Below are 21922 nucleotides of genomic sequence, written 5' to 3' on the forward strand. Positions count from 1 at the left end.
GTAGTGCTAACTGCATAGGTGTTTGTGGCTGGAACAAACTGGCCACTATTTTATGGCTTTTTACTTCTTGGTGCCTCAGGATATAGGGGTAATTTATAACCATAAAATGGGTGTTTTAGAGAGGTCCTGAGGGTGGTCTTTGGGTGGAGCCTTTATTTCCCAGTCACTTATCTCTGACTAACTACCTAACATTTCTTCCTTCAAATATTAGGGAGCCAAATCATTGGGATTTTTGGGCAATGACTGCTCTAGCTACTTCAGGCTGATAAGGGATGGAGGTGGAGAATAAAAAGTAAGATTAAATGAACAACAAGTGATAGGAGAAGGGATTGCCAATTTTCAGTAACAGTGCCTATATTAAGGGGTTCTCCTTGTCTGCAAATTTAAGAATCTTTTGGATAGATGTGGAAACCTGTCCTGATAGACTAAAATAGAAATGGCATTCTTCTTTGAAGAAAATACATGTTTCCCCTTACCCTGCTGTCAGAAGATCCAGGGTTCTTTGATTTTGAATTACCACTCATGCTAAAGAATCCAATTGTTGCTGGATTTGGGCAAGGGCTGAGGCTGTCTCCTCGATGGCCCTGGCAGTCTCTTTTGATAGTGTTATGGGTGGACAATTTTCCAGAAAGCCAGTATTAAATATTTACTTCTGATTCTGTTAACCAGGGCGTGGTAATCTGATCAAGGAGATACTGTTAACCAGGGTAATCAGATCAAGGATATACTAATGGCCAATTGTTAACCAGGGTGTGATGATCTGCTCAGGGATGTGCTGGTGGCTATATAAACTACCTCTTCTGGGAGCTTGGGGCTGATCTCTTCTAACCCTGCATGGTAGAGAGTCAGTCACCGGCCGGCTAATAAAGGCTCACGATTCATCTCGATTGGCTCCGTGGGTCTTGGATTTGATCGCACCACAACATTTGGAAGCCCCAGCGAGATATCTCCAGTGGGGAGATCTTCTAAGACCCACGACCCCGGCCACCTTGGGCGGGGATCCTGCCCTGTCTAGGGGATGGCCGCTGAGAGACATTCCTCAGCCCCAGACACCAGGCGGACTCTCCCGGGAGGGCAGGCAGACAAAAGGTACAATTCTGTAACAATTGGGCACGAGCCATTTGGAGCAGCTTCAGCGGTGAGTCAGACTACACTACAGGTATCCAGGTTTCTGGGTATCTGTCGGGGAACTAGTGGAAGGCTGGATGCAGCAATACTTCCCTAGTTTGGTCAAGGTCTGAGACATCAGACTTGACTTCTGGTATTACAGTATTTAGGTTTCTGAATATCTGTCTGTCTGTGAGCTCTAGGGTACGTCTAAGTTTCGGCTTAGACCTGTCTGCCGGTAAGCCCTAGAGTTCGTCTAAGTCTTGGCTTAGACCTGTCTGGGAGCTCTAGGATACATCTAAGTTTCAGCTTAGACCTGTTCCTATCTGTGGGACCTAAGAACTAGTGGAAGGCTGGACGCAACACAACTTCCCTAGTACGGTCAGGTCTGAGACATCAGATCCTGACCCAGTACCTGCCTGATATGCTAATGTTTTGTGTTACTTGTAGTCTGTTTTGTCTGTCTGTATTGTGTTTGTCTGTCCAGACATGTCTACCTTAGTCTGTTACTGTTCTTGTCTGTCTGTATTGTGTTTGTCTGTCGGGACTGGTCAAAATGCACTGTAACCTTCTTATTGCCTTGGCTTTCATAAGCATACTCCATATATTGATGTGTGGTATCTTAATTCTTTCCTTAGATCTGGCCTCCGTGGCCCCGTCCGATTGGACGCTAGGTCAGAAGCTGATCCTAGCCCTGGCTTATTTGGCTTTTGTGGGGGTCTTGCCTGTTCTTATTAACATGAGTCAAGCTTCTTCCTCGAATCATCCTACCCCCCTTCAGTGCCTCCTTAATCATTTTAAGGATTTCAGGAGACAAGCCCACGCCTACGGAGCCTGTGACACTCCCTTTGACCTCTAGAAGTTCTGACAGTTGGATTGGCCCACATTTGGAACAGGGTGGCCATCAGAGGGGTCACTCGACCTGCAAATAGCCTTTCAGGTGTGGAATATTATCTACGGAAATCCTGGCCACCCTGATCAGGCTCCATATATCGATGTGTGGATCGATATTGTTTCTGATGCCCCCAAGTATTTGAAGGACTGCCGCAGCAGAAAAGAATCAAAGACGACTCCCAAGTCTGCCCTTTTCTCTACACCAAAGGAGCAAAAAGAGAAACCGTCCAGACAAAGACCTAACCCTCTTTACCCTGTCTTACAGGCGGCCCCTGAGGACCCTGAGATCACTAATCCTCCCCCTTACACCCCTTATGACCTGGTCCTACCTCCATCTAACAGGGAGGCAGAACCCCTCTTGAGTCCTCCCCATGCCCGCACTGGGGTTGTGTACCAGCCCCCACAATACTCTGATACTGTCCCTGACTCGTCGAACCGGACAGCAGTCCTGGCCCCACTCCGGCAATTGGCTCCCCTAGTTGGGGGAAAAACTCAGAGGCCATTCGTGGTCTATGTCCCTTTGTCCACCAGCGATCTGTACAATTGGAAACACCAGAACCCCTCATTCTCAGAGAAACCCCAGGGATTAACCTCTCCTGGTGGGTAAAGACTATTTTCTTTACCCACCAGCTGACCTGGGACGACTATCAGCAATTCCTCCAGGTCCTGTTTACCTCCGAGGAGCAGGATCAGATCCAGAGGGAGGCTGCAAAGGCATTATTAGAGCCCAACGGGAAGCCTTCCACTGACCTGATCTGCATCCAACATGTTCTCCCAAACACCCGTCCACCTTGGGACCCCAACACTGACCAAGGTAAGGAGGCTCTCCAACAGTATCACCAGCTTCTGATCCAGGGCCTCCAGTCTGCCGCCCGATGACCCACTAACTTATCTAAGGTAAGCGAGGTCATTCAAACTAAGGATGAGTCCCCGGCAGCGTTCCTGGAACGACTCTTAGAGTCGTACCGGTTATATACCCCTATTGACCTGGAGGACTCTAATAATAGGAGGGCTGTGAATTTAGCCTTTGTCAGTCAGTCGGCCCCAGATATTAGAAAGAAATTGCAGAGGATGGAAGGGTTTGAAGGAAAGAACCTATCTGAGCTGGTCGAGATAGCACAACGGGTATTCAACAATAGAGATGAGGTAGGTATAGCACAGACTAAGAGGATGACCAAGGTCCCGCTTGCAACCATGCAAGAAGCCCAGTCAAAGGGACCACCAGGAAAAGGCAGAGGCCAAGAACAGGCATCCAGGGCGAACAATAGACCCAGAAGAGTCCGGTTAGAAAAGGATCAGTGTGCATATTGCAAGAAAAAGGGACATTGGAAGAATGAGTGCCCTGAAAGAGGACTAGTCCCCCAAAGGAGGCCCCCCTCATCCTTTTCGAGGACACAGAATGAGGAGGTCAGAGCTCTTACATTATGAGCCCCCGGGAGCCCAGGATAACTTTAAAGGGGTCCTGACACAGACCCTAGGACCCTGGAAGCGACCAGTTGCATACCTCTCCAAGAGATTGGACTATGTGGCAGCAGGATGGCCCAACTGTTTGAGGGCAATTGCTGCCACTGCAATCTTCTCTAAGGAAGCCCTAAAATTGACACTAGGGCAGATTCTCCAGATTATCGCCCCACACGCAGTTTAGTCAATGCTTTGCAGCCCACTGGACCGGTGGATTTCCAACACTCGGATCACCCAGTATCAGGTCATGCTTCTCAACCCACCTCACATACAATTCCTGAAAACTACCACACTCAACCCAGCTACCCTACTGCCCGACGATGCCAACCCTTGCATGACTGCCTTGAGGTCCTAGAAACGTCACCTGCACCAGACCGGACCTGACAGACAGCCCTTGGCCAAATCCAGATGCTACTCTATTTATGGATGAGAGTAGCTTCGTCTCAGAAGGAGTCAGATATGCCGGGGCTGCAGTGGTTACCACTGAGACTGTCATCTGGGCACAAGCCCTAAGCCATGGCACTTCAGCTCAGAGGGCTGAACTAGTAGCAGTGACTCAAGCACTGTGGTGGGGTAAAAACAAGACTATTAACATCTACATGGACAGCAGGCATGCCTTTGCCACGGCACACGTACATGGGGCGTTGATAAAGAGGAAATACTGGCTCTTCTTGAGACAATTTGGCTGCCAAAGAGAGTGGCAATCATCCATTGCCCAGGGCACCAGAACTCAAGCTCTGAGACAGCAAAGGAAGCTGCCCAAAAACCAGTGGGGCCACTTGACATTCTGCTGACCCTACCGCCCAGAGTGCTAACGGACACCCCTACGTACACTCCAGGGGAAGTTGAACTATGCAACAAGCTGGGAGGCAAAGAGGAATCTTCTGGGCGGGTTAGGCTCCTGGATGGCCGCATTGTAGTACCTGAGGCCTTGAGCCGAGACCTTACAACCCAGATTTACCAGAGCACTCACTTGGGAAGAACCAAGTTAACTGAACTGTTAAAAAAAGAGACTATTACATTCCGGGGCTGCAACGAATGGCCAAACAGATATCAACCTGGTGCCACATCTGCGCACAAGTGAATCCAGGGCCCCTCAAGGAAATACAACAAGGGACGAGGCTTTGCGGACAAGCACTAGGGGAACATTGGGAGTTAGATTTCACTGAGGTCAGCCCGGGAACTTTCGGATTCAAATACTTGCTGTGTTCATTGACACGTTTTCAGGATGGACTGAAGCCTTCCCCACCAAGCAAGAGACCGCTCAGGTAGTAGCAAAGAAATTAGTCTCAGAAATAGTGCCTCGATTTGGCCTGCCCATAACACTGGGGTCCAACAACAGCCCGGTGTTCATCGCCCAGACCAGCCAATCTCTAGCAAAGGCATTAGGGATCAACTGGAAATTGCATTGCATTTATAGGCCTCAGAGTTCAGGACAGATAGAAAGGATGAATAGGACCTTGAAAGAAACCTTAACTAAGTTCAAGCTGGAAACTGGCGAAAACTGGGTGAGTCTCCTCCCCTTTGCTCTTTTAAGGGCACCGTGCACACCCTATTGTAAGGGCTTCACGCCTTATGAAATAATGTTTGGAAGACCCCCACCTCGCCTCCCCAAGTTAGTGGAGGAAAAGCTAACAGAAATTCATATAATTTTTCACTGCTTAAATCTTTGCAAGCTCTCTCTCACACGACAGGAGACCCACCAACTGGTCTCTGTCACCAGAACGCCTGCTCAGCATCCAGTCCAGCCACACAACCACACTCCAGGTGATTGGATCTGGGTGAGAAAGGTACAGCCTGCTTCTCTTGAGTCCCGCTGGGATGGACCTTTTCCTGTCATCCTCACAACACCCACCGTGGTTAAGGTAGCTGGACGCCGTCATTGGATTCACCATAACAGAATCAAGGCTGCGCATCCACCACAGACATCAGAGCAATGGACCCTGAGTTGGACAGAGGACGCTCTAAAATAAGACTGTCAAGGGTCCAGTCTGGACCATCTTGATTTTCTCCGTCCTAAAATGAGGGGGTCTTTGTATGGCTTTAGATTCGACCTAGACCTACTGTTCAGTGATTTGAATTCCCCTAGAAAACCAGTGGGGAATGTTATGGGTGCACAATATTCCAGTAAGCCAGTATTTAAATATTTACTTCTGATTCTGTTAACCAGGGTGTGGTAATCTGATCAAAGAGATGCTGTTAACCAGGGTAATCTGATCAAAGATACGCTAATGGCCAACTGTTAACCAGGGTGCGGTGATCTGCTCAGGTGGCTATATAAACTGCCTCTTCTGGGAGCTCGGGGCTGAACTCTTCTAACCCTGTATGGTAGAGAGTCAGTCGCTGGCCGGCTAATAAAGGCTCACAATTCATCTCGATTGGCACCGTGGGTCATGGATTTGATCGCACCACAACAATAGTTCTCTTTGAAGACTGACTCAGTATCACTTGTATTTGCCCCTGCAACACTTGTAAGAGAAGTATTTGTTAAGGGTGGAAAATTTTTCAGTAAGCCAACATTAAGGATTTACTCTGCTTCTGTAATCTGCTTGCTTGTTTCTTTATAAGCTGTCTCTTCTGGGAGGTCGGGACTGATCTCTTCTAACCCTGAGTGGTAGAGAGTAAGTTGATGGCCGGCTAATAAAGGCTCATGATTCATCTCAATTGGCTCTGTGGGTCTTAAGATTTGATCGCACCACAACAGTAATAACAATACCTAATGAATAGATAAGTAAGGGAATGATGTGTTTTTATAAATGGAATGATATTCAAGATATGGGAATGAAAAGCTATCCCAGGCAATAGACATATTGTGGTGTGATCAAATCTAAGACCCACAGAGCCAATTGAGATGAATTGTGAGCCTTTATTAGCCGGCCGGTGACTTACTCTCCACCACGCAAGGTTAGAAGAGATCAGTTCTGAGCTTCTATTAGCCAGCGGGTGACTCTCTAGAACAGGGAAGGTCATCTACATACTGTATAATGAATATCCCTTCAAGTTTTAAATCTTGTAACTCATAAGCTAAATCTTCACCAAAGAGGTGAGGACTGTCCTAGAATCCGTGAAGAAGTACTGTCCAAATCAATTGCCAGTGGACCCCATTAGGGGTGCCCCATTTAAAGGCAAATAGTAATTGGAACTGTGGACTGAGAGGAATGGAAAAAGATAATCTTTTAAGTCTAAAGTAGTGAATCAATTAGTCTTTGAAGGTATGTTTCTCAGTAGGGTATAAGTGATAGGGATGTGAGAAGAAAGAAAGACGACCATAGTCAGGCTGCCTTTCAACACCCTTAGCTAAATTCTGGGTGTAAGCGACTCAGCATTTCTCTCCTTATGTAACTATGTGCCCAATACACATGCACGGGCTCCTAAAACTGGGCAGTGTGCCACTATTATTTAACTTCTGTATAAAATGTGCTGCAAGGCTGGCTGTGCCCTGGCTGGAATAAAGAGCTATTTCACAATTGCTTATGGCTCTCCTCATTTTCTTCAGCTGTCCAAGCCGCATGGGCTTACTGGTGTCTCCCAAGACTGTGTAGTTTCATGAATAGGGTCTGATGGAGGAAATAAGGGCCGAGTAGGTGGCACCTGTATCCAAAAGGAAAGTAATTGTCTTACCTGCTACAACTATTTGTGCCCTCAGCTCGAGTCAAGTGATGATTTCTTGTGATGGGGTCAATAGGAGGAGTTCTCTTCAGTCTTGTGCAACAATGCTGAAGCCTGTTGCTGGCTCTGACCCAGGGTTCCTTTGATCTGTAAGGCAGAGAGTAGCCCAGCTGCTCACATTTGGAGCAAGCAGATTTGTGAGGCTTTCCCTTGCTGGGACACTTTTTTGCCCAATGGTCAGGTTGGTGGCAGATGGAGCACTTCAATGAGTTCTTTGCCATTGAGAGTGGGGCACTCGTGGCCCTGGACTGCAATTAGCCTTGAAGAGCTACTTACATTTGGGCAGGCTTAGCTTCTTCTTTGCTTCTCCTGAGTCTGGGCCTCTAACACTTGGTCATGGTTATAAAAGACTGTAGTTGCAGTAGTTAGCATTTCATCTAAAGTTATTCGAGGATTCTGAATAATCTTTTGGAGCTTCCGCCTAATGTCAGGAGCTGATTGAGTTAGGTATTTGTCTTTTAACATGTCTTGGCCCTCATAGAGTTTAGGTCTTAGTATATTTAATAAGGGCTTTCCGGAGCCTCTCTAAAAATGCTATAGGGTTTCTCCTGGGCCTTGGGTAATTGCTGTCACTTTTACATAGCTAATGACTTTTCACCATCCTACTGTAAGTCGAGTCTTGTTGCATATAATGAACTGGTCTCTTTCCCACTTTTCAGAAGAGCTGTTGCAGTCTCACCCAGGGGCTTTTGGAAGGTACAGCTATTACCATTATGGGGTATCTGCGATTAGAGGGAGGCCACTGATATATTTTCTGCCTTCCTGTAAAACTCTCTTCTATTCAGTATTCAATAAGGTGTGTTTCAGAATAATCATGGTGTCTTTCCAGGTTAAGTCATAAACAAACATGATATGTTGGAAGGTAACAATATACCCATCAGAGTTGTCAGAATAGCTTCCTAAGTCTGCTTTGATCTGTTTGAGTTTTCCAAGTGAAAAGGGTTTGTGGACCAGTTGGGGTCCAAATTCTCCAGGAGCCTCCACTAAAGGACAGAACTTCTGAGGGGATATAGAGGAAGTCTTAGGTAGTAGATATTTTTCCAGGTATGGGGAGAATTTTGGATAAAGAGAGAAAGTCGCTGTTGGGGTAATGGAAGAAACTGACAGTTTGGCCCAGGAAACTTCAGAAGAGGAAGATTTTTTAGCATGAAGTATGGCTAAGTTAGTTTGCATTTCTGTAAGAGAAAATTATTTTCAGGAGTAAGAAAAAGGCTTGAACATACGGTATCACTGACTGTTAACATTAACATTGCCATTTGCGATAAAAATCTAATTGGAGTATGGTGTTATAATTAATGGTCCCATTAATTGGCCAGGTTTTCCCATTGTAGAGTTTATATAGTGGCCATGTGGTGTTACAAAAGAAAAACAATTTTCTGCTTCCTCAAAGTCTGTAGGTCAAATTGAGTCCAAAGAGCTAGAAAACAGCAAAAAGGACTTTGGGGCAGTATAGATGATCGGTTTCCCATCTAAAAAAGAACAAACAACTGTAAGTCAGAGAGCCTAACGTTTTGGGATTATGATTAGGAGCTTGGTGTTCCGGCGTTTAGTGGCCAACAACAAACTACAGAGAACACCTTGCAGTCACACAGGGAAGGGAAAGGAAAAGAAATACGTCTCCACATGGGATACCCCTCTCCCGCATGGGGAGGTGACTGCTCACTACGTGGTGTGGGAAAGCCTTTCAGGCAAGGGAAAGGCCTCCCTCTCTGGCAAAGAGAAGAAATTAAGACCACAAGTGGAGAAATCAATTAGGCAATTGAGATCACAGGTGGAGAAACCTATTAGGGAACAGAAACAACTGTAAGGTAATAGGTTGGGAGGAAGGTGGTGAGAGAGGATGCCCACATCCTGATCTTAGGAGAAAATGAGAGGAAAAACTTCAGAAGAAAAAGTGGTCAGAATATAGAAAAGTAGGCAGAGGGGCCTCTAACTAAGAAGGGCGAGGTCTGAGGCTTACTGAGGATTCAGGTCATGGACCCGAAAGCTATTACCATTCTACTGGGTAATCTGAAATCCGTCATTACTCTAGTAGTACTGAGGGGTCCTTCAGTTCTTTCCACTGATGCAGTAAAGAATTATAGATTAGTGACATTTAGGAAAAATAAGATTTATTGAGAGTACATTTCAAGAACGAAATGGGGTATGCTAAAGAAAGTTGTTGCCTCATAATAGTAGGGAGATCAGTATTATATTAGGGCCATGATGAGAGGTTACAAGGGTGGTGCTAGATGATTAGCATGTGAGGTCATTTTAATTGACATCTAATTAACGCTTTGCCTATTGCATGTGTGGTTACTCAGAATTCAGTCTGTTATACGATTCATGAACTTCTGTGCCTATGCATGATACTATAATGACGGTATAATGAGGCTAAGTTTACAAAGGGGTTAGGGTAAGACTGACCGTGCAAGCTCTTATGGCTAGACCAAACAGGCTACTATTTTATGGCTTTTCACTCCTTTGTACCTCAGGATATATGGGTAATTTATAACCATAAAATAGGTTTTTAAGGAGGTCCTAAGAGTGGTCTTTGGGTGGGGTCTTTATTCCCCAGTTGCTCATGTCTATCTACCTAACAAAGGTAAGACAAAGTCATATTACAAAGAGATGTGAAAACACAGATGGGAGAAATTGTTGCTATATTTTGCAAACCCCACAAGGATTAAATGAGATAAGATTTGCAAAGTGCTTAGAACAGAACTTGGAAATAGTAAGCATTATATAAATTTTAATTGAATAAAATTTTAATACATTTTACTAGACAATATACAAAATTTACACTTTGTTAGTAATATGGTTCTATAAAAAGTGTCATGTGTGCTAACACAAAGGGTGACTTTAGATGAGACAGGAACACTTCTAATTTTTTTTTAACAGAAAAATTTAGCAGAGAAATGGCATTTGAGCACAGCCTTGAAGGAAAGGTAAAAATTAAATTAGCAAACCATTATGTCCAGAATTCTTCCTCCTCTGAGCTAAATTTCAGTTATTTTACCATCTTTACCTTCTTCCTCTATACTTTTCTAAAGGTAAAATATCAGATTTTAGAAAAGAAGCAATCATGCAAGTTAATAAGGTTGCTTTGACTGGGAAATTTTAGATGTCCCTGCTTGCCCTTTTCTAATGCAGAATAAATTGTTTCAATCCCCTTAGGCCGTTTTTCATTTTTTTCTTTCTACTTAAATAGGTGAAGAAAATAATAATGGCTAATATTTATTGAACATGTGCCTAACATTGTTCTAAGTGCTCTACATCTATTAATTAATTTAATCTTCACTTCAACCCTATGAGTTCAGAATTTATTTCAAGATGAGAAAATTGAAGTACAGAGAGGTTAAGTAACTTACCTCAAGTCGCACACCTAATATGTGTCAGCAATGTGATTCAACTATAGGCAATCTGGAATGTCACTACCTGCATCCCAGCTCCTGAAAAATGTTTCCTCATGAACTATAGACATGGCTAAATGCCAAAGAATTTTTTTTTGCACATATCCCTATGTTAACTTAGAATCAAGTCATCTGGAAGTTGGAAGAGATTCGGTAATTGCGTTTTGTTCACTTTTTATAGACCGCCTAGGTCATTTAAAATTCTAATTTTTTTGCTATGAAATTCAATTTCCTCAGCTTCATTATTTCTGAGTCTAAAAATAATAAAATTCATTTAAAATTTGCATACTAATGAATAATATAAATACATAAAAGCACATGAATACAAAAAATTATAAAAAAATACGTAATCCTGCTATTTAGAGCTAACGAATTGGCCTATGTTTTTGTTTTCTGTCTAAAACTTTTTTTTAACAAAATAGCCCTCTGACTAAGAAGTTACTTTTCCATGTAACCCACTACCAATGTTTTTGAAGTCATTAAATATTTTGAAGACAAAACTTGTAATAGTTACATAGTACTTTATTTTATAGATGTAACATCATTTTGCATGTCTTCACTTAATGATTCAGCTTGCCATTTATTTTCTATGATCCTGGCTTGGCTGTGATATCCTATTTCCCACTATAATTTAATGCCAAGGCAGTTGTCACAATCTTTATTAAATCTGAAGTTTCGATGCTGCTTAGGGCACCTTGATTGAGCCTCCAGAAATCAGAAAAAGAAAGATTGTTAAGCTTCAGAAACCCACATGAGACAAGTAGAAGGTGGTATTTTGCATTTCAGCCTAGAGTTGAAATAACTTTTTAGGATGTAAATTTTTGGTCAAAGTGAGGTGCTGTTTTTTATATGAAAGCCTCATCAAAATCTCTGTAAATTTGTGGTATCAAATAAAGTGAAGGTAACAAAATATTAAACAAAGCTAGACTTAAACCAACTTCCTCATATATTCATTTATGCTGTATTCTACTTAGGCTTTCTAGAAGAAATATTTATATTCTTATATATTCTAGACATTTTTTAATTAGATAGTTAAACTTTTTCCTTTTTCTTTTTTTGTTAATGCTATTTGAAAATTTTAGCATGTAAGCATTATGTTAAGAGTAACTTATTAAGCAGCGCCCTCTAAAAGCCCACTTACAAATTGACTTCTAGTTACCACATTTCAGAACATCATACAGATTTTTTAATATCTCCTACAGGAAACCATGCAGAATTATTAGAAACACATCAATATATTTTGTTTAGAAACACATCAATATATTTTGTTTACTAGGCCAAGGACCACTCTTAGCTGTTAGAAGAAGCTTTTCAGTCCTTGCCATGCGACTCTTTCCATAATCCTTCTCACACCTGGCAGTTTACTTCTTCAAGACCAGAAGAGAGGACCTCTATGCTTAAGGAAAGCATAAGTCTTCTAGTAAAAAGACTTCAAAACCCAAGAGAATTAAATTTTAATTAATTAACTCAAAGTCAAAAGATTAGAGCATTTAATTACATCTTAAAAAAGTGCCTTAACTTTTGCCATTTGAATTGAGATATCACATCATATTGACAGATTACACTCACAATCAAAGGAAAGGGATTAACAAGGACATGGTTCACTGGGAACCATCTTAGAATTATAACTGCTGTAGTACTCTTTTCAACCCTTTCTAATTCTCTATCCTGGTCTCACTCATCTTTAACCTTGACTAAAAATCAGACATAAATTTGATCTTTGCTTGGTTTTGACATATTTTAATGGTACATGGGAAAAACATATGCATATAGTTTTGAGTAAGTCCTAAATTTCAATTTTGTCTTCACTACTTATTGGCTACTGGAGCAAGTTGTTTAACCTCTTTGACCCTCATATTTCCGTTCTAAAAATGGGGATAATAACATCACCTCTATTGGCTATTGGGAGGACTAAATAAGATCACGAATGTAAAGCACTAAATGTAGTATCTGTCATATAGCAAAAACTCCAGAAATAATTGCTATTATTAACAGTGCTATTTTCATCAGTGTGCTTTTTTTTTTTTTTTTTTTGTCATATGTGAGTACATCAGTCTGTGATAATGTTATTGTTGGGGTGATGTGAAATCCGGCAACACCCCAGCAGCATGGAGGGGGTCCTTGGTTCTTCCCTGCCAATTCATTAAAGAATTACAGGTCAGCGATTATTTAAAAAAAGTACGATTTACTGAAAGTACATTTTAAAAGGAAACAGGCTATGTTAAGGAAGGCTGCAGACCCATGGACTTTTGTAGGTGAAAAGATAAAAGATAAAAGAGTAAGCTCCAAGGGAGGAGTGGGTTTTTAGCAAAGAGAGCTATAACAACTCAGAAGTAGGAAAGTTTGTTTATGTTTGGGTTATGATGGGAAGGTACAAGTACTAGATGATCAGCAAGTGCGGTTACCTTTACTGACAGTTGGCTGCTATATAATACTTTCCCTACTGCATATGCGCTTACCTAGAATTCGGTCTGTTACATTAAGATTCATGAAATTTTGAGTATAGGCGTGATATTATAATGATGATATAATGAGGCTGGGGTTATGGGCAGCTTAGGGTAGTACTTTCTGCATGTGTATTTGTGGCTGGTTGAGCCAGCAGCTTTTAAGGCTTTTGTGATTTAGGATTTGGGTAATTTATAACCATAAAAGGAAGAAGTTTCTGGGAGATCCTTAAGAAAGGTCTTCAAGGGAGGTTTCTATGGTCACAGAGCTGGGCCTTCATTCCTGTCACTCATGACTACCTAACTACCTAACAATAACAGTGCTTACTTTATAGTATATATTTTAGAGGACAGGGATTAAAAATCCGTTAGTTTGCTCTGCTTGTATACACTTTTAACTGTGAAAATTGATACTTTCTTTAAATCATCAGACTTAAAATATCAATGAACTAAATCAGTGTTTTTCAACCTGTTTTATTTCTGGAAATATATAACTGATGATGTTCACAAATAAGAAATTCTTCCGGATGTACCTAGGATTATAAGCAATTTTGTGTATTATAGCTGTAAGCTTGACATCTTCTTTCTTACTGAATTGTGTTTCAAAAGGCAAATGCGTAAGTGTGATATTATTGGAGGACTATCTGAAATTCATGCTAATTAATGTAAAAAATAGTAAAATAATGAAATACTAGTAACATTTCTTAACAAGCGACTAGAAGACCAATGTTAGTGAAAAAAATGTTTTAATTTGTGATTGTTTTCTTCTAATTAGTGAGGATTTACTTTATGTATTGTTTAGAACAAAAGACTACCCAAAGGCTAAATGTCCCAGCAGGGAATAATCATTAGTAAATTCATTCATCATCTGTTTACATTTAATAACGAGTAAAGCTCTTTGCTTTTATCACAAATTAAGGAAGAATTGTTCATTTAGGCTGAGTTTGGCTTCCTACTGAGAAGTGGAAGGTTTGTGAAATTCCAAGAGTTTCCTGTATTATCAAACCAATGAGCCAAGGAGAGTCTATTCCCTAAACAATTAGCTTTCCTAAATGAAGTATGGAAAGACATTTCATAAATTCTTTACTTATTCTTCCTGTGTGCAGACATTAGCTGACATTCAGACTCTGAGTTGTGACATGAAGTGTGATTCGAAGGGAAGAGACTGATTGCTACTAGTCACCCAGGAAATCAATCACAGCCCTTTATACTGACACTTTCATGTTCATTTCTCTTTATTGGGTAGCACATTTTACCTTGAAAGTGGAAAACTGTGAACTCAATGGCTTCCCCCTCTCCCATCATTTTTGACAATTTATACCTTCCATTTGGGGTTCTCAATTATCAATATATTTTATAAGCCATTGTTTGAGATATTTTCAGGAATACCCAGATGCCACAAAAATGAACACTGACAATCTCTCAAAGCAGTTCAATTCTATTTCAGTTGTTGCCGCTAGGGGGCACTGAAAGAGTTCGGTTGTTTTTGCCAACAATGAGGCTACAGTCAAGGAAGGTCAGTACAAGTACTAACTGCGCACGCGCCTGTGACTGAACTAAACTAGTGGTTGTTTTTGCAATTTTAACTTCCTCATATTCCAGGATGTAAATGTAGTTTTTAACGATTAAGTGGGTGTTTTAGGGAAGTCATAAGGGAGATCTCTGGGTTGGGCCTTCATTCCCCAACACTCATGTCTATCTTCCTAACACAGTGACTTTAAATTAGAACCTATAATTATAACCACAATTCTTTCTGTTGTTTGTACATTGCTTTGGGTGTTGTACCTAGCCAACCTGCTTTCAGATTACATTTATGGCTTCAATGAGGCAAATTACCTTGAGTAAAGAAAATAGAATGCTTTCACTAACTTTAGCTAAACAGTGACAGCTAAAAAATTTTATAGAATGTTCAGCATAGTACTAAAAACTATTGCATAGAACACAGGTTGTGGAGTCCTAAGTGAAAATGCTGCATTCATCACTTCTTAGGAGCTTGCTTTCAAATCTTTAAACATCTGCAAGTCTCATGAAATTGGGATAAGAATCCTATGCAAGTATTAATACTAGAAGATAAATGAAAGAACTTGTCAATGTTTCTGGTATCAAAAATGCTTAAGGGAAATGTAGTAAGGGTGTCTAGCACCTAGACCCTAGAATCAGACTTCTTGGGTTCAAGACCCAGCACTAGAACTCAGTAGGGATGATTTTGGTTACAATATTTTGACCTTTGGTTTTCAGTTTCCTTATCTATAGGATGGGAATGGTGATAATAACTACCCTATATTCAGGAATAAATAAGTTAATATACAGAAATCAATGTTAAAGCAATGTTAATATACTTAAAACAATGTTTGGAGAATTGTAATAAATGCATAGGCCTTTGCTAGTAATATTATTAATAGTGTTATTTTTGTCATTATCAAGTAAATCATCAAACTATTTATTCCTCAAGTCGATTAAACATTGTCATAATAATGGAACTTTGGTTTGCACTTTTACTTCTTGTGATCTCTCACAGTGCATGGCTCTTTGTAAGCAACTAAGCACTGTCTGGGAAAATTATTCAAAGAAGAAAACAGTATGTTCAAATCCTTTACAATTGTCTATTCTCTCTTATTCACCCCAAATATTCTTTTCAAAATAACATTCTCTAAATCTAATGAGAAAGCATTTGGGAAACTTCTACTATACATATTTGAAGACATATATGTGCACAGTACATGTGTTTATGTGTTGAGAGCTTGAGTGATTATCCATTTATATTTTAAGCTTACAAAAGCCCATGAACTAGGAAGTTTTATTTTCAGTTTAGAGTAAAAGGTTACCCAAAGGCTAAATGTCTCAGCAGTATACAGGGTACAGAAAGAAAGCAAAACAAAACAGTGGTTCATAGTGTTTAATGACTCTCTTAGTCACACAGAAGGATGAATATTTGAAGCCACATATGTCAGAATCGTAAACAGACTTGATAATTGGTATGCACCAGGAAATTTGTCATGTTTGTTTATGGCTAAAGCCAGTTGTGACCAGTTGCTTGGCATCTCAGGCCCGATTACCTAGTTTTTGTTTTGGACCCATTATTAATCGTTTCTACATTCACCCTGCTCCTAGTCAATGGACTGTACTGCTAAACATTTTTCGAGTGTCTGGTGTGGACTGCTGAGGGGTTTTCTATATCATCTACACATATCTCATACATTTCTAAACGGAGCTTTCTGTAAGTTCTAGGATTTTGAGCAGATCAGTCATTACTCCCATTTTTTTCAGGAGTCAGAATAAAGGATCGGAAAAGTTCTGTAATTGAATACTCTGAACTAGTGTTTAGAGTATGTAATATAGAGAAATATTGGAAGAAAAAGAATGGGGAAAGTAACCTCCAGGGTCATTTACCATTAACTTGAAGTTAGAAACTTGTCATGACCTGAATTTCATCATAATAGTGATTCCTCAGGATACAAGTTTAATGATTATAATTTATTTGTAGTGCAGGTACCGAGTTTCCAGAGAAGCCAATGAGCCAGTTGTTGGCAAACATGGAATATTTAAAACTTCCAATTTTTCATCTTAATTTTTTATAAAAATTAGTTATTTAAATTAAACTCATTTCCAAGGGAAGTATTATAGTTGAGAATTAAGGATTAAACAACACAAAACCCAACAATTACCTGTTTTCTGCACGCACTAAGTTGAAGTCTCCTAAGAAGTTGCTTTTTTCAAAAATAATTGATAAACACATGCAACAGTAATGTTTCTATTATGCTTTCAGACATTTATTCAGCTTTTAGTGGCCTGGGAAAATCAAAAGGTCTAAGGCCTAAGAGATAAATAATCAAGATAATATTTTCAATTCAGCATTTTAAAAATATTAATTAATTTTTTGTGGTAACATTGGTTAATGAAATCCAGTAAGTTTTAGCTGTATATTTTAACAGTAAGACATACATATATTTATACTGTGTGCTCACCTCTCGTAGTTAGATTTCTTTCTATCATCATATATTTGACCCCCTTAACCCTGTCTACCTTCCCCTTCCCTCTCCCCTACCCTCTTGTAACCACTAGCCTATTGTCTATGTCCATGAGTCTCTCTCTTTGTCCTGTTCCTTTGTTGCTTTTAAGTTTATAGCCCATGTATAAGTAATATAATGTGATTTTCAACTTTTTCTGTCTGGTTTATTTCTATTTCACTTAGCATGATTATGTTGCGTTCCACCCATGTCGTCGCGAATGGCAGTGTTTCATCTCTTCTCATGGCTGAGTAATATTCCATTGTATATTTGGACTACAGCTTTTTTAACCAAACATATATCATAGGGCACTTTGGTTGCTTCTACGTCCTGGCCACTGTGTCAATTCAGCATTCTTGAAGGTAATTTCCTTTATAAAATAGCAAAGGTAAGAGCTTAAGTACAACTAGGTACACCTTGAATGGCTCTAAGTTTCAATACAGAGCACTCAATTCTAAGTTAGTACTAAGGCTAAGTCATAAGTTATACATCCTTTGGAGAGTTATATAACAGATTTTGGTTTAAAAATAAAAATATTCTGTACAGTGGATCAGGATAACAGTGAATGTGGAAATCTCCCAGGAGTTGAATGATAAGTAAATGTAGAAACCTAGTGAATTTTAAAAAATCAATCTACCCTTTTATGCTTTCTACTCTCCCTTCTATCAGTAGACACCCATTCACAATATCTTTAATTTAATTCAAAATCAGTTATTTTTTCAATTCATGATATGAAATATGAATTAGTGGCTGTTATAGGCTGAATTGTGTCCCCCTCACCAAAAAAAATTATATGTTGAAGTCCTAACCCCCAGTACCCCAGAAAGTGACCATATTTGGAGATAGCAACATAATAGAAGTTAATAAGTTAAAATGAGGTAGGTAGGATGGCTCCTAATCCAATATGACTATAATCTTTATATGAGGAGGAAATGTGGATACAGACATGGACAGAGAGAAGATAATGTAAAGACAAGGAAGAAGATGGCCATCTAAATGCCAAGGAAAGATCCTTTATGACCCTCAGAAGAAACCAACTCTTTTGATACTTTGATCTTGAATTTCTAGTCTATAGAACTATGAGAAAATTTTATTGTTTAAACCAAACAGTTTGGCACTTTGTTATGGCCACCCTAGCAAACTAATATAGTGGCCTAGTCTAATAAATCTCTTAATGTTTATAAATACTGGAAGAAAGTAATTTGAATGCATGTTTAATCTCAAATAAATTAAAATTCATCTTATATCTATAACACATATGAAATCTAAAGTTATAAAATTGAATTATAAATACTGCAGATTATAGAGAATCATACGACCTTTGCCAATTGTAAGGTAACAAGGATGAGAGCTACAGAGAGAAATAAAGCAGGGAAGCGAAATATGAAATGTTGTAGGGGAAGGGTTACATTTTAAAATCTAGGGTAAGGAAGGCTTCATTGAGAAGGTAACTTGAAGAAGGAGAGAGCACTGGCCATGCTGAAATGTAGAATAAATCACATGAGTATCTATGGAGTGTACATGGCTTAGTAAAGTGTTCAATAGTGAGTTTGGGGAAGAATTGGATATATAACTGTGGTAGGGCAGAAGTGAAAAGACATATAAAGGTGAAGGGTCTTTTGAGAACCTTGTAGTTCTTTGCAAAAATTATAGATTTAACTCTATATAAGGTGAAATCCCACTCTAGTGTTATAAGCAAAAGAGAGATATGATTGCACTTTTGTTTTAAAGGGACCAATAACTCTTGCTGTATATTTGAAAATAGACTTAAAATTAAGAAGAGTGGGAGCAGAAGACTTAGTGAGGAGTGAATGAGACTAGGGGCAGGATATTAGCAAAAACGATGATGATAAATAGTCACATTTGAATACCTTGAAGGACCTAACATTGTTTTATGGTGTGTGAGAAAGAGAGAAGTCAAGAAGGACTTATATTTTTGACCTGAGAAAGTGAAATGATGGAGTCAACATTACTGAAGATGGCTAATATTGCACATGGAGAAGGTCTAGGGAGAAATTTAAGATCTTGGTTTTGATGGATCTTACGAGTAGAAAAATATAAATATGAACCTAACGTTCAAACAAGAGAATGAATTAAAGAAGGAATGTGTGTGTGTGTGTGTGTGTGTGTGTGTGTGTGTGTGTGTGTGTGTTTATGTATTTCCTTCTGCTATCTTTATCTTGTCTTAGGTTCTTGGTTGGGTGTCATTCTCAATCCCACATAGTTTTATGTTTTCTTTTATCCCTAGGCCATGTTTCAGGACTAATTTTCCTGCAACTGGATGATATATAAGTAAAAAGGAGGAAAAAAAATAGAACAGCAGATCCAAAACATAACTAATACTTACATTTTTAAATCTTAATTAGGAAATTCATAAAGTTGTAATCAATAGCCATTTAATTCTCTTTCAATAAATTGTGTGATAGTTTAAGCAATTCAGATTCAATTACCTAAAGCAATTAAGAACCAACTTTTCCTAAGTTACTAGATTGCAATAAAAAATAGAAAATAAAATCTATATACACTGTTAGCCATGTATTCTTATGCATTTTAGTGGAATTCCATAAAGTGATGTTAAAATAAGTGCATTGATTTTATGCAGAATGAGAACCTAATGAAATGTTAATACTTAAAATTTTCTGCCATAATTTATGGGAGTAACTAATTAACACTTAATAAAAATTTTTCTTAAGAAGAAAAATAAATGTATTATTAGGTCTCCAAATTATTTGGGGAAGCATATTTCCTACCTCCTTCCATGAGGTTTTTGTATCCTTGCTCTTTTTGTAATGGGCCTCTATGTTTCTTTAGAATTTTTCTCAATTTTTCTCTTCACGTTTTGTGAACTGAACTACGAAACACCTTTTTGCTTCAGACATCCCTCGAATTAATGTGTACTTTCTGCTCCTATATCCAGTAAAGGGAATTAGCTTTCTCCTTATCACCTGCTACTACTTCTAACCAAATTTTCCATATTGTCTTTCAATAAATGTGCTCTCGTGTGTGCTCTCTCTCTCTTTTTTCTCTCCCTTTCTCTCTCTCTCTCTCTCTCTCTCTCTCTCTCTCTCTCTCTCTCTCTCTCTCTCTCATTTATGCCACAATTTATCCTTCTCAATGAAGGATGTAAAATAAAATTAAGTCATCATCTTCTAAAAATTGTCACCTCTTCAACCTGTTGAACTTAGTAACATCTTTCTTTCCTCTGTTTCTGCTGCCCAATCCTTAAATCAATTGTTCTCGAATTCTCTATACATTAAGAGGGCATGGAAAACATTATGAAAATAAGAAAATGTAGGTTGGGACCGGGTATCTTTCTTTTTTAAAGCACCTAAGGTGATATTTTATGTTCATGTTACCTCTTTAAATCACTGTCAAAGATCTCATGCTTTGAGTCCTATGTCTCCTCTAATAAACTTCTGCTTTCCTGCCATTCTTATTTATTCTTCCAAAAATCCTCTTTCCTAACCTCACTATGACTTTAAGCCATTCTGTTTCCTCTAATTCTTACCTACTCTCCTACATGCATATTTTGGTTTTATTCACTCTCATGGACCTTCTGACTGATCATCTGAACTCCATAATCAATCCTCTAATGATGACTATAATGCTATGTGAGAAATTTTGATCTATCAGAACTTTTTCTTGATTTTTATTTGCTAAGCCTCACCTCTGAGTTATTTTATTTTTTAGAGAAAAAATAATGTATTTTTTCTCATAATATTATAACTTTTCATAAAAAGTTGGAAAACATATGAATAATATTTTTAAAAACTGATTATAATCTAAGTAATTGCTTATTATTGATTTTCTATATAAAAATCAATAATAATTTCTTTAAACATTTTTGTTTCCTGAAAAGAAATGTATTTTAGAAAAATACCAGGTACTCTTACTGTTATGGGCTGAGCATCTATGTCCCTTCCCCCAAATTCATATGTTGAAATCTAACTCCCAATGTGAGGTAGGTAATTAGATCATAAGGGATGAACCCTTATGAATGAGATTAGTGCTCTATTAAAGAGACCCCAGAGAGCTTTCTTACTTTGTTTGCCATTTGAAGACACAGCAAGCCCTCAATAGACACCAGGACTGCTGATGCCTTGATCTTGGCCTTCCCAGCCTCCAGAGTTATCAGAAATGTTTATTTAATCTACCCAGTTCTATGGCATTCTTACTGAGCAGCCTAAACTAATACAATTACAGACTGTTGATCTGCAATTAGGTTACATGTGTAAGATCTTAAAAATATACATATATTTTTATTAACTCTTTATTACTCTTGTTTTTATCTTTGTTTTTTAAAATTCCTGGAAAAAATATAGAGAAAAAACTTCTTAACATTGGCCTTGGCAATGATTTCTTGAATGTGACACCAAAAGTGCAGGCAACAAAAGCAAAAATAGGAATAAAAAAGACTCTTCATTTCAGTTTTGTAAGTATTAAAAATTATATAGACTGCAGTAAAGTTATTAAATTTTACAACTTACCAAAACAGATACACAAAGAAAATAAGAATAGTTTTTTAAACTACTAAAGAATTTAAAATTATAATTTAAAAATTTTGCCACAAGAACTTCAGTTTCATGTGCCTTCAAAAGTCATTCAATCAGTTAAGAAATAATGTCGATCTTACACGAATTCTTAAAAAGAATAAAAAGCCTGAAAGACTTTCTAGCTCATTTTATGAAGCTAGCATAAACTTGATACCGTAAAATATGTTACAAAAAAAGAAATTACAAACCAAATTTACTCGTGAACATTGCAACAAAAATCATAAATCTAGAACTATATATAAGATATAGTGCATTTTGTTAAAGATTGTGTATTTCTGAAAGCAGTGCTCACTTAATATTATTAAATAAATTGCCCATATGAAGATAAAAGAAGAAAAATAAAAATTTTTTACTATCTATAGAAAGATTAAATATAATATTAATGAATGCCAATT

Source organism: Rousettus aegyptiacus, unplaced genomic scaffold (assembly GCF_014176215.1).
Source record: "Rousettus aegyptiacus isolate mRouAeg1 unplaced genomic scaffold, mRouAeg1.p scaffold_m13_p_10, whole genome shotgun sequence".
NCBI lineage: Eukaryota > Metazoa > Chordata > Mammalia > Chiroptera > Pteropodidae > Rousettus > Rousettus aegyptiacus.